We start from the raw sequence: 11488 nt of genomic DNA, 5'->3' as shown, positions 1-11488 counted from the left end.
GTGTGTGGGGGGGGGGGGTTGTGAATGTGTGTGGGGGGGTTGTGAATGTGTGTGTGGGGGGGGGTTGTGAATGTGTGTGGGGGGGGGTTGTGAATGTGTGTGGGGGGCGTTGTGAATGCTGTGTGGGGGGGGGTTGTGAATGTGTGTGGGGGGGTTGTGAATGTGTGTGGGGGGGTTGTGAATGTGTGTGGGGGGGGTTGTGAATGTGTGTGGGGGGGGTTGTGAATGTGTGTGGGGGGGGGGTTGTGAATGTGTGTGTGGGGGGGGTTGTGAATGTGTGTGGGGGGGGGGTTGTGAATGTGTGTGGGGGGGTTGTGAATGTGTGTGGGGGGGGGGTTGTGAATGTGTGTGGGGGGGTTGTGAATGTGTGTGGGGGGGGGGTTGTGAATGTGTGTGGGGGGGGGGGGTTGTGAATGTGTGTGTGGGGGGGTTGTGAATGTGTGTGGGGGGGGGTTGTGAATGTGTGTGGGGGGGGTTGTGAATGTCTGTGGGGGGGTTGTGAATGTGTGTGGGGGGGGGGGGTTGTGAATGTGTGTGTGGGGGGGGTTGTGAATGTGTGTGTGGGAGGGGTTGTGAATGTGTGTGGGGGGGGGGGTTGTGAATGTGTGTGTGGGAGGGGTTGTGAATGTGTGTGTGGGGGGGGTTGTGAATGTGTGTGGGGGGGGTTGTGAATGTGTGTGGGGGGGGTTGTGAATGTGTGTGGGGGGGGGTTGTGAATGTCTGTGGGGGGGTTGTGAATGTGTGTGTGGGGGGGGTTGTGAATGTGTGTGGGGGGGGTTGTGAATGTGTGTGGGGGGGGTTGTGAATGTGTGTGGGGGGGGGTTGTGAATGTGTGTGGGGGTTGTGAATGTGTGGGGGGGGTTGTGAATGTGTGTGGGGGGGGGTTGTGAATGTGTGTGGGGGGGTTGTGAATGTGTGTGGGGGGGGTTGTGAATGTGTGTGGGGGGGGTTGTGAATGTGTGTGGGGGGGGGGTTGTGAATGTCTGTGGGGGGGGTTGTGAATGTGTGTGTGGGGGGGGGTTGTGAATGTGTGTGGGGGGGGGTTGTGAATGTCTGTGGGGGGGGTTGTGAATGTGTGTGGGGGGGGGGTTGTGAATGTGTGTGGGGGGGGGTTGTGAATGTGTGTGTGGGGGGGGTTGTGAATGTGTGTGGGGGGGGGGTTGTGAATGTGTGTGGGGGGGGGGTTGTGAATGTGTGTGGGGGGGGGTTGTGAATGTGTGTGTGGGGGGGGTTGTGAATGTGTGTGGGGGGGGGGGTTGTGAATGTGTGTGGGGGGGGTTGTGAATGTGTGTGGGGGGGTTGTGAATGTGTGTGGGGGGGGGGTTGTGAATGTGTGTGGGGGGGTTGTGAATGTGTGTGGGGGGGGGGTTGTGAATGTGTGTGGGGGGGGGTTGTGAATGTGTGTGGGGGGGTTGTGAATGTGTGTGGGGGGGGGGTTGTGAATGTGTGTGGGGGGGGGGTTGTGAATGTGTGTGTGGGGGGGTTGTGAATGTGTGTGGGGGGGGGGTTGTGAATGTGTGTGGGGGGGGGGTTGTGATGTGTGTGGGGGGGTTGTGAATGTGTGTGTGGGGGGGGGGTTGTGAATGTGTGTGGGGGGGGGGGTTGTGAATGTGTGTGGGGGGGGGGTTGTGAATGTGTGTGGGGGGGGGTTGTGAATGTGTGTGGGGGGGGTTGTGATGTGTGTGGGGGGGGTGTGATGTGTGTGGGGGGGTTGTGAATGTGTGTGGGGGGGGGGGTTGTGAATGTGTGTGGGGGGGGGTTGTGAATGTGTGTGGGGGGGGTTGTGATGTGTGTGGGGGGGGGGGTTGTGAATGTGTGTGGGGGGGGGGTTGTGAATGTGTGTGGGGGGGGTTGTGAATGTGTGTGGGGGGGGGTTGTGAATGTGTGTGGGGGGGGGGGTTGTGAATGTGTGTGGGGGGGGGTTGTGAATGTGTGTGGGGGGGGGGGTTGTGAATGTGTGTGGGGGGGGGGTTGTGAATGTGTGTGGGGGGGGTTGTGATGTGTGTGGGGGGGGGGGTTGTGAATGTGTGTGGGGGGGGGTTGTGAATGTGTGTGGGGGGGGGGTTGTGAATGTGTGTGGGGGGGGGGTTGTGAATGTGTGTGGGGGGGGGGGTTGTGAATGTGTGTGGGGGGGGGGTTGTGAATGTGGTGTGGGGGGGGGGTTGTGAATGTGTGTGGGGGGGGGTTGTGATGTGTGTGGGGGGGGGTTGTGAATGTGTGTGGGGGGGGGGTTGTGAATGTGTGTGTGGGGGGGGGGGTTGTGAATGTGTGTGGGGGGGGGTTGTGAATGTGTGTGGGGGGGGGGTTGTGAATGTGTGTGGGGGGGGGTTGTGAATGTGTGTGGGGGGGGGGGGTTGTGAATGTGTGTGGGGGGGGGTTGTGAATGTGTGGGGGGGGGGTTGTGAATGTGTGTGGGGGGGGGGGTTGTGAATGTGTGGGGGGGGGGGTTGTGAATGTGTGTGGGGGGGGGTTGTGAATGTGTGTGTGGGGGGGGGGTTGTGAATGTGTGTGGGGGGGGGTTGTGAATGTGTGTGGGGGGGGGTTGTGAATGTGTGTGGGGGGGGGGGGTTGTGAATGTGTGTGGGGGGGGGGGTTGTGAATGTGTGTGGGGGGGGGTTGTGAATGTGTGTGGGGGGGGTTGTGAATGTGTGTGTGGGGGGGGGGGGTTGTGAATGTGTGTGGGGGGGGGTTGTGAATGTGTGTGGGGGGGGGTTGTGAATGTGTGTGGGGGGGGTTGTGAATGTGTGTGGGGGGGGGGGGTTGTGAATGGTGGGTGTGGGGGGGGGGGGGGTTGTGAATGTGTGTGGGGGGGGGGTTGTGAATGTGTGTGGGGGGGGTTGTGAATGTGTGTGGGGGGGGGTTGTGAATGTGTGTGTGGGGGGGGGGTTGTGAATGTGTGTGGGGGGGGGTTGTGAATGTGTGTGGGGGGGGGTTGTGGAATGGTGTGTGGGGGGGGGGGTGTGATGTGTGTGTGGGGGGGGGGGGGTTGTGAATGTGTGGGGGGGGGGTTGTGAATGTGTGTGGGGGGGGGTTGTGAATGTGTGTGGGGGGGGTTGTGAATGTGTGTGTGGGGGGGGGGGGTTGTGAATGTGTGTGGGGGGGGGGTTGTGAATGTGTGTGGGGGGGGGGGTTGTGAATGTGTGTGTGGGGGGGGGGGTTGTGAATGTGTGTGGGGGGGGGGTTGTGAATGTGTGTGGGGGGGGGGGTTGTGAATGTGTGTGGGGGGGGGTTGTGAATGTGTGTGGGGGGGGGGGGTTGTGAATGTGTGTGGGGGGGGGGTTGTGAATGTGTGTGGGGGGGGGTTGTGATGTGTGTGGGGGGGGGGTTGTGAATGTGTGTGGGGGGGGGGTTGTGAATGTGTGTGGGGGGGGGTGTGAATGTGTGTGGGGGGGGGTGGGGGGGGGGGGGGTTGGATGTGTGTGGGGGGGGGTTGTGATGTGTGGGGGGGGTTGTGAATGTGTGTGGGGGGGGGGGTTGTGAATGTGTGTGGGGGGGGGGTTGTGAATGTGTGTGGGGGGGGGTTGTGAATGTGTGTGGGGGGGGGGGTTGTGAATGTGTGGGGGGGGGTTGTGAATGTGTGTGGGGGGGGGGGTTGTGAATGTGTGTGGGGGGGGGTTGTGAATGTGTGTGGGGGGGGGGGTTGTGAATGTGTGTGGGGGGGGGGGTTGTGAATGTGTGTGGGGGGGGGTTGTGAATGTGTGTGGGGGGGGGGTTGTGAATGTGTGTGGGGGGGGGGTTGTGAATGTGTGTGGGGGGGGGGTTGTGAATGTGTGTGGGGGGGGGGGTTGTGAATGTGTGTGGGGGGGGGTTGTGAATGTGTGTGGGGGGGGGGGTTGTGAATGTGTGTGGGGGGGGGTTGTGAATGTGTGTGGGGGGGGTTGTGAATGTGTGTGGGGGGGGGTTGTGAATGTGTGTGGGGGGGGGTTGTGATGTGTGGGGGGGGGGGTTGTGAATGTGTGTGGGGGGGGGGTTGTGAATGTGTGTGGGGGGGGTTGTGAATGTGTGTGGGGGGGGGGGGTTGTGAATGTGTGTGGGGGGGGTTGTGAATGTGTGTGGGGGGGGGTTGTGAATGTGTGTGGGGGGGGTTGTGAATGTGTGTGGGGGGGGGGTTGTGAATGTGTGTGGGGGGGGGTTGTGAATGTGTGTGGGGGGGGGGGTTGTGAATGTGTGTGGGGGGGGGTTGTGAATGTGTGTGGGGGGGTGTGAATGTGTGTGGGGGGGGTTGTGAATGTGTGGGGGGGGGGGGTTGTGAATGTGTGTGGGGGGGGGTTGTGAATGTGTGTGGGGGGGGGTTGTGATGTGTGTGGGGGGGGTTGTGAATGTGTGTGTGGGGGGGGGGGTTGTGAATGTGTGGGGGGGGGGGTTGTGAATGTGTGTGGGGGGGGGTTGTGAATGTGTGTGGGGGGGGGGTTGTGAATGTGTGTGGGGGGGTTGTGAATGTGTGTGGGGGGGGGTTGTGAATGTGTGTGGGGGGGGGGTTGTGAATGTGTGTGGGGGGGGTTGTGAATGTGTGTGGGGGGGGGGTTGTGAATGTGTGTGGGGGGGGGTTGTGAATGTGTGTGGGGGGGTTGTGAATGTGTGTGGGGGGGGGTTGTGAATGTGTGTGGGGGGGTTGTGAATGTGTGTGTGGGGGGGGGTTGTGAATGTGTGTGGGGGGGGGGTTGTGAATGTGTGTGGGGGGGGGGTTGTGAATGTGTGTGGGGGGGGGGTTGTGAATGTGTGTGTGGGGGGGGGGTTGTGAATGTGTGGGGGGGGGGGGTTGTGAATGTGTGTGGGGGGGTTGTGATGTGTGTGGGGGGGGGTTGTGAATGTGTGTGTGGGGGGGGGTTGTGAATGTGTGTGGGGGGGGGTTGTGAAGGTGGTGTGTGGGGGGGGGGTTGTGAATGTGTGTGGGGGGGGGGTTGTGGTGTGTGGGGTTGTGGTGGGGGGGGGTTGTGAATGTGTGTGGGGGGGGGTTGTGAATGTGTGTGGGGGGGGTTGTGAATGTGTGTGGGGGGGGGGTTGTGAATGTGTGTGGGGGGGGGTTGTGAATGTGTGTGGGGGGGGGGTTGTGAATGTGTGTGGGGGGGGGGTTGTGAATGTGTGTGGGGGGGGGGTTGTGAATGTGTGTGTGGGGGGGGTTGTGAATGTGTGTGGGGGGGGTTGTGAATGTGTGTGGGGGGGGGGTTGTGAATGTGTGTGGGGGGGGGGGTTGTGAATGTGTGTGGGGGGGGGTTGTGAATGTGTGTGGGGGGGGGTTGTGAATGTGTGTGGGGGGGGGGGTTGTGAATGTGTGTGGGGGGGGGGTTGTGAATGTGTGTGTGGGGGGGGGGTTGTGAATGTGTGTGGGGGGGGGGTTGTGAATGTGTGTGGGGGGGGTTGTGAATGTGTGTGGGGGGGGGGTTGTGAATGTGTGTGGGGGGGGTTGTGAATGTGTGTGGGGGGGGGGTTGTGAATGTGTGTGTGGGGGGGGGTTGTGAATGTGTGTGGGGGGGGGGGTTGTGAATGTGTGTGGGGGGGGGGTTGTGAATGTGTGTGGGGGGGGGGTTGTGAATGTGTGTGGGGGGGGGGTTGTGAATGTGTGTGGGGGGGGGGGTTGTGAATGTGTGTGGGGGGGGGTTGTGAATGTGTGTGGGGGGGGGTTGTGAATGTGTGTGGGGGGGGGTTGTGAATGTGTGTGGGGGGGGGTTGTGAATGTGTGTGTGGGGGGGGGGTTGTGAATGTGTGTGGGGGGGGGTTGTGAATGTGTGTGGGGGGGGGTTGTGAATGTGTGTGGGGGGGTTGTGATGTGTGGGGGGGGGGTTGTGAATGTGTGTGGGGGGGGGTTGTGAATGTGTGTGTGGGGGGGGGTTGTGAATGTGTGTGGGGGGGGTTGTGAATGTGTGTGTGGGGGGGGTTGTGAATGTGTGTGTGGGGGGGGGGTTGTGAATGTGTGTGGGGGGGGGGTTGTGAATGTGTGTGGGGGGGGGTTGTGAATGTGTGTGTGGGGGGGGTTGTGAATGTGTGGGGGGGGGGTTGTGAATGTGTGTGGGGGGGGGGTTGTGAATGTGTGGGGGGGGGTTGTGAATGTGTGGGGGGGGGGGTTGTGAATGTGTGTGGGGGGGGGTTGTGAATGTGTGGGGGGGGGGGTTGTGAATGTGTGTGGGGGGGGGTTGTGAATGTGTGTGGGGGGGGGGTTGTGAATGTGTGTGGGGGGGGTTGTGAATGTGTGGGGGGGGGGGTTGTGAATGTGTGTGGGGGGGGGGTTGTGAATGTGTGGGGGGGGGGTTGTGAATGTGTGTGGGGGGGGGTTGTGAATGTGTGTGGGGGGGTTGTGAATGTGTGTGGGGGGGGTTGTGAATGTGTGGGGGGGGGGGGGTTGTGAATGTGTGTGGGGGGGGTTGTGAATGTGTGTGGGGGGGGTTGTGAATGTGTGGGGGGGGGGGTTGTGAATGTGTGTGGGGGGGTTGTGAATGTGTGTGGGGGGGGGGTTGTGAATGTGTGTGTGGGGGGGTTGTGAATGTGTGGGGGGGGGGGTTGTGAATGTGTGTGGGGGGGGTTGTGAATGTGTGGGGGGGGGGTTGTGAATGTGTGTGGGGGGGGGTTGTGAATGTGTGTGGGGGGGGGTTGTGAATGTGTGTGGGGGGGGGGGTTGTGAATGTGTGGGGGGGGGGTTGTGAATGTGTGTGTGGGGGGGTTGTGAATGTGTGGTGGGGGGGGGTTGTGAATGTGTGTGGGGGGGTTGTGAATGTGTGTGGGGGGGGGTTGTGAATGTGTGTGGGGGGGTTGTGAATGTGTGTGGGGGGGGGTTGTGAATGTGTGGGGGGGGTTGTGAATGTGTGTGGGGGGGGGTTGTGAATGTGTGTGGGGGGGGGTTGTGAATGTGTGTGGGGGGGGTTGTGAATGTGTGTGGGGGGGGGGGGTTGTGAATGTGTGTGGGGGGGTTGTGAATGTATGTGGGGGGGGGGGTTGTGAATGTGTGTGGGGGGGGGGGGGTTGTGAATGTGTGTGGGGGGGGGTTGTGAATGTGTGTGGGGGGGGTTGTGAATGTGTGTGGGGGGGGGTTGTGAATGTGTGTGGGGGGGGGGGTTGTGAATGTGTGTGGGGGGGGGGTTGTGAATGTGTGTGGGGGGGGGGGTTGTGAATGTGTGTGGGGGGGGGTTGTGAATGTGTGTGGGGGGGGTTGTGAATGTGTGTGGGGGGGTTGTGAATGTGTGTGGGGGGGGGTTGTGAATGTGTGTGGGGGGGGGGGGTTGTGAATGTGTGTGGGGGGGGGTTGTGAATGTGTGTGGGGGGGGTTGTGAATGTGTGTGGGGGGGGGGTTGTGAATGTGTGTGGGGGGGGGGGGGTTGTGAATGTGTGGGGGGGGGGTTGTGAATGTGTGTGGGGGGGGGGGTTGTGAATGTGTGTGGGGGGGGGTTGTGAATGTGTGTGGGGGGGGTTGTGAATGTGTGTGGGGGGGGGGGGTTGTGAATGTGTGTGGGGGGGGGGGGTTGTGAATGTGTGTGGGGGGGGTTGTGAATGTGTGTGGGGGGGGGGTTGTGAATGTGTGTGGGGGGGGGTTGTGAATGTGTGTGGGGGGGGTTGTGAATGTGTGTGGGGGGGGGTTGTGAATGTGTGTGGGGGGGGGGTTGTGAATGTGTGTGGGGGGGGTTGTGAATGTGTGTGGGGGGGGTTGTGAATGTGTGTGGGGGGGTTGTGAATGTGTGTGGGGGGGGTTGTGAATGTGTGTGGGGGGGGGGTTGTGAATGTGTGTGGGGGGGGGGTTGTGAATGTGTGTGGGGGGGGTTGTGAATGTGTGTGTGGGGGGGGGTTGTGAATGTGTGTGGGGGGGGTTGTGAATGTGTGTGGGGGGGGGGTTGTGAATGTGTGTGGGGGGGGTTGTGAATGTGTGTGGGGGGGGGGGTTGTGAATGTGTGTGGGGGGGGGGGTTGTGAATGTGTGTGGGGGGGTTGTGAATGTGTGTGGGGGGGGGTTGTGAATGTGTGTGGGGGGGGGGTTGTGAATGTGTGTGGGGGGGGGTTGTGAATGTGTGTGGGGGGGGTTGTGAATGTGTGTGGGGGGGGGGTTGTGAATGTGTGTGGGGGGGGTTGTGAATGTGTGTGGGGGGGGGGGGGTTGTGAATGTGTGTGGGGGGGTTGTGAATGTGTGTGGGGGGGGGTTGTGAATGTGTGTGGGGGGGGGGGTTGTGAATGTGTGTGGGGGGGGGTTGTGAATGTGTGTGGGGGGGGTTGTGAATGTGTGTGGGGGGGGGTTGTGAATGTGTGTGGGGGGGGGGTTGTGAATGTGTGTGGGGGGGGTTGTGAATGTGTGTGGGGGGGGGTTGTGAATGTGTGTGGGGGGGGGGTTGTGAATGTGTGGGGGGGGGGGGTTGTGAATGTGTGTGGGGGGGGTTGTGAATGTGTGTGGGGGGGGGGGTTGTGAATGTGTGTGGGGGGGGGGTTGTGAATGTGTGTGGGGGGGGGGGTTGTGAATGTGTGTGGGGGGGGGGTTGTGAATGTGTGTGGGGGGGGGGTTGTGAATGTGTGTGGGGGGGGGGTTGTGAATGTGTGTGGGGGGGGGGGTTGTGAATGTGTGGGGGGGGGGGTTGTGAATGTGTGTGGGGGGGGGTTGTGAATGTGTGTGGGGGGGGGGTTGTGAATGTGTGTGGGGGGGGTTGTGAATGTGTGTGGGGGGGGGGTTGTGAATGTGTGTGGGGGGGGTTGTGAATGTGTGTGGGGGGGGGGTTGTGAATGTGTGTGGGGGGGGTTGTGAATGTGTGTGGGGGGGGGGTTGTGAATGTGTGTGGGGGGGTTGTGAATGTGTGTGGGGGGGGGTTGTGAATGTGTGTGGGGGGGGTTGTGAATGTGTGTGGGGGGGGGGTTGTGAATGTGTGTGGGGGGGGTTGTGAATGTGTGTGGGGGGGGGGTTGTGAATGTGTGTGGGGGGGGTTGTGAATGTGTGTGGGGGGGGGTTGTGAATGTGTGTGGGGGGGTTGTGAATGTGTGTGGGGGGGGTTGTGAATGTGTGTGGGGGGGGGGTTGTGAATGTGTGTGGGGGGGGGTTGTGAATGTGTGTGGGGGGGGTTGTGAATGTGTGTGGGGGGGGTTGTGAATGTGTGTGGGGGGGGGGTTGTGAATGTGTGTGGGGGGGGTTGTGAATGTGTGTGGGGGGGGTTGTGAATGTGTGTGGGGGGGTTGTGATGTGTGTGGGGGGGGGTTGTGAATGTGTGTGGGGGGGGGGTTGTGAATGTGTGTGGGGGGGGGGTTGTGAATGTGTGTGGGGGGGTTGTGAATGTGTGTGGGGGGGGGGGTTGTGAATGTGTGTGGGGGGGGGTTGTGAATGTGTGTGGGGGGGGGTTGTGAATGTGTGTGGGGGGGGGTTGTGAATGTGTGTGGGGGGGGGTTGTGAATGTGTGTGGGGGGGGGTTGTGAATGTGTGTGGGGGGGGTTGTGAATGTGTGTGGGGGGGGGTTGTGAATGTGTGTGGGGGGGGGGGTTGTGAATGTGTGTGGGGGGGGGTTGTGAATGTGTGTGGGGGGGGGTTGTGAATGTGTGTGGGGGGGGGTTGTGAATGTGTGTGGGGGGGGTTGTGAATGTGTGTGGGGGGGGGTTGTGAATGTGTGTGGGGGGGGGTTGTGAATGTGTGTGGGGGGGGGTTGTGAATGTGTGTGGGGGGGGTTGTGAATGTGTGTGGGGGGGGGGTTGTGAATGTGTGTGGGGGGGGGTGTGAATGTGTGGGGGGGGTTGTGAATGTGTGTGGGGGGGGGGGTTGTGAATGTGTGTGGGGGGGGTTGTGAATGTGTGTGGGGGGGGGTTGTGAATGTGTGTGGGGGGGGTTGTGAATGTGTGTGGGGGGGGGTTGTGAATGTGTGTGGGGGGGGGTTGTGAATGTGTGTGGGGGGGGTTGTGAATGTGTGTGGGGGGTTGTGAATGTGTGTGGGGGGGGTTGTGAATGTGTGTGGGGGGGGGTTGTGAATGTGTGTGGGGGGGGGGTTGTGAATGTGTGTGGGGGGGGTTGTGAATGTGTGTGGGGGGGGGGTTGTGAATGTGTGTGGGGGGGGGGTTGTGAATGTGTGTGGGGGGGGGGTTGTGAATGTGTGTGGGGGGGGGTTGTGAATGTGTGTGGGGGGGGGTTGTGAATGTGTGTGGGGGGGGGGTTGTGAATGTGTGTGGGGGGGGGTTGTGAATGTGTGTGGGGGGGGGTTGTGAATGTGTGTGGGGGGGGGTTGTGAATGTGTGTGGGGGGGGTTGTGAATGTGTGTGGGGGGGGGGGTTGTGAATGTGTGTGGGGGGGGGTTGTGAATGTGTGTGGGGGGGGTTGTGAATGTGTGTGGGGGGGGGGTTGTGAATGTGTGTGGGGGGGGTTGTGAATGTGTGTGGGGGGGGGTTGTGAATGTGTGTGGGGGGGGGGGTTGTGAATGTGTGTGGGGGGGGGGTTGTGAATGTGTGTGGGGGGGGGTTGTGAATGTGTGTGGGGGGGGGTTGTGAATGTGTGTGGGGGGGGGGTTGTGAATGTGTGTGGGGGGGGGTTGTGAATGTGTGTGGGGGGGGGTTGTGAATGTGTGTGGGGGGGGGTTGTGAATGTGTGTGGGGGGGGTTGTGAATGTGTGTGGGGGGGGGGTTGTGAATGTGTGTGGGGGGGGGGTTGTGAATGTGTGTGGGGGGGGGTTGTGAATGTGTGTGGGGGGGGGTTGTGAATGTGTGTGGGGGGGGTTGTGAATGTGTGTGGGGGGGGGGGTTGTGAATGTGTGTGGGGGGGGTTGTGAATGTGTGTGGGGGGGGGGTTGTGAATGTGTGTGGGGGGGGTGTGAATGTGTGTGGGGGGGGGTTGTGAATGTGTGTGGGGGGGGGGTTGTGAATGTGTGGTGGGGGGGGGGGTTGTGATGTGTGTGGGGGGGGGTTGTGAATGTGTGTGGGGGGGGGGTTGTGAATGTGTGTGGGGGGGGTTGTGAATGTGTGTGGGGGGGGGGGGTTGTGAATGTGTGTGGGGGGGGGGTTGTGAATGTGTGTGGGGGGGGGTTGTGAATGTGTGTGGGGGGGGGTTGTGAATGTGTGTGGGGGGGGGTTGTGAATGTGTGTGGGGGGGGGTTGTGAATGTGTGTGGGGGGGGGTTGTGAATGTGTGTGGGGGGGGGTTGTGAATGTGTGTGGGGGGGGTTGTGAATGTGTGTGGGGGGGGGTTGTGAATGTGTGTGGGGGGGGTTGTGAATGTGTGTGGGGGGGGGGGTTGTGAATGTGTGTGTGGGGGGGTTGTGAATGTGTGTGGGGGGGGGGTTGTGAATGTGTGTGGGGGGGGGTTGTGAATGTGTGTGGGGGGGGTGTGAATGTAGTTGTGTGGGGGGGGGTTGTGATGTGTGTGGGGGGGGGTGTGAATGTGTGTGGGGGGGGGGTTGTGAATGTGTGTGGGGGGGGGTTGTGAATGTGTGGGGGGGGGTTGTGAATGTGTGTGGGGGGGGGGTTGTGAATGTGTGTGGGGGGGGTTGTGAATGTGTGGGGGGGGGGTGGGTTGTGAATGTGTGTGGGGGGGGGTGTGAATGGTGTGGGGGGTGA

The sequence above is a fragment of the Heptranchias perlo genome, chromosome 4 (assembly GCF_035084215.1).
Source record: "Heptranchias perlo isolate sHepPer1 chromosome 4, sHepPer1.hap1, whole genome shotgun sequence".
NCBI classification, from domain to species: domain Eukaryota; kingdom Metazoa; phylum Chordata; class Chondrichthyes; order Hexanchiformes; family Hexanchidae; genus Heptranchias; species Heptranchias perlo.
This window is presented reverse-complemented; position numbering follows the sequence as displayed.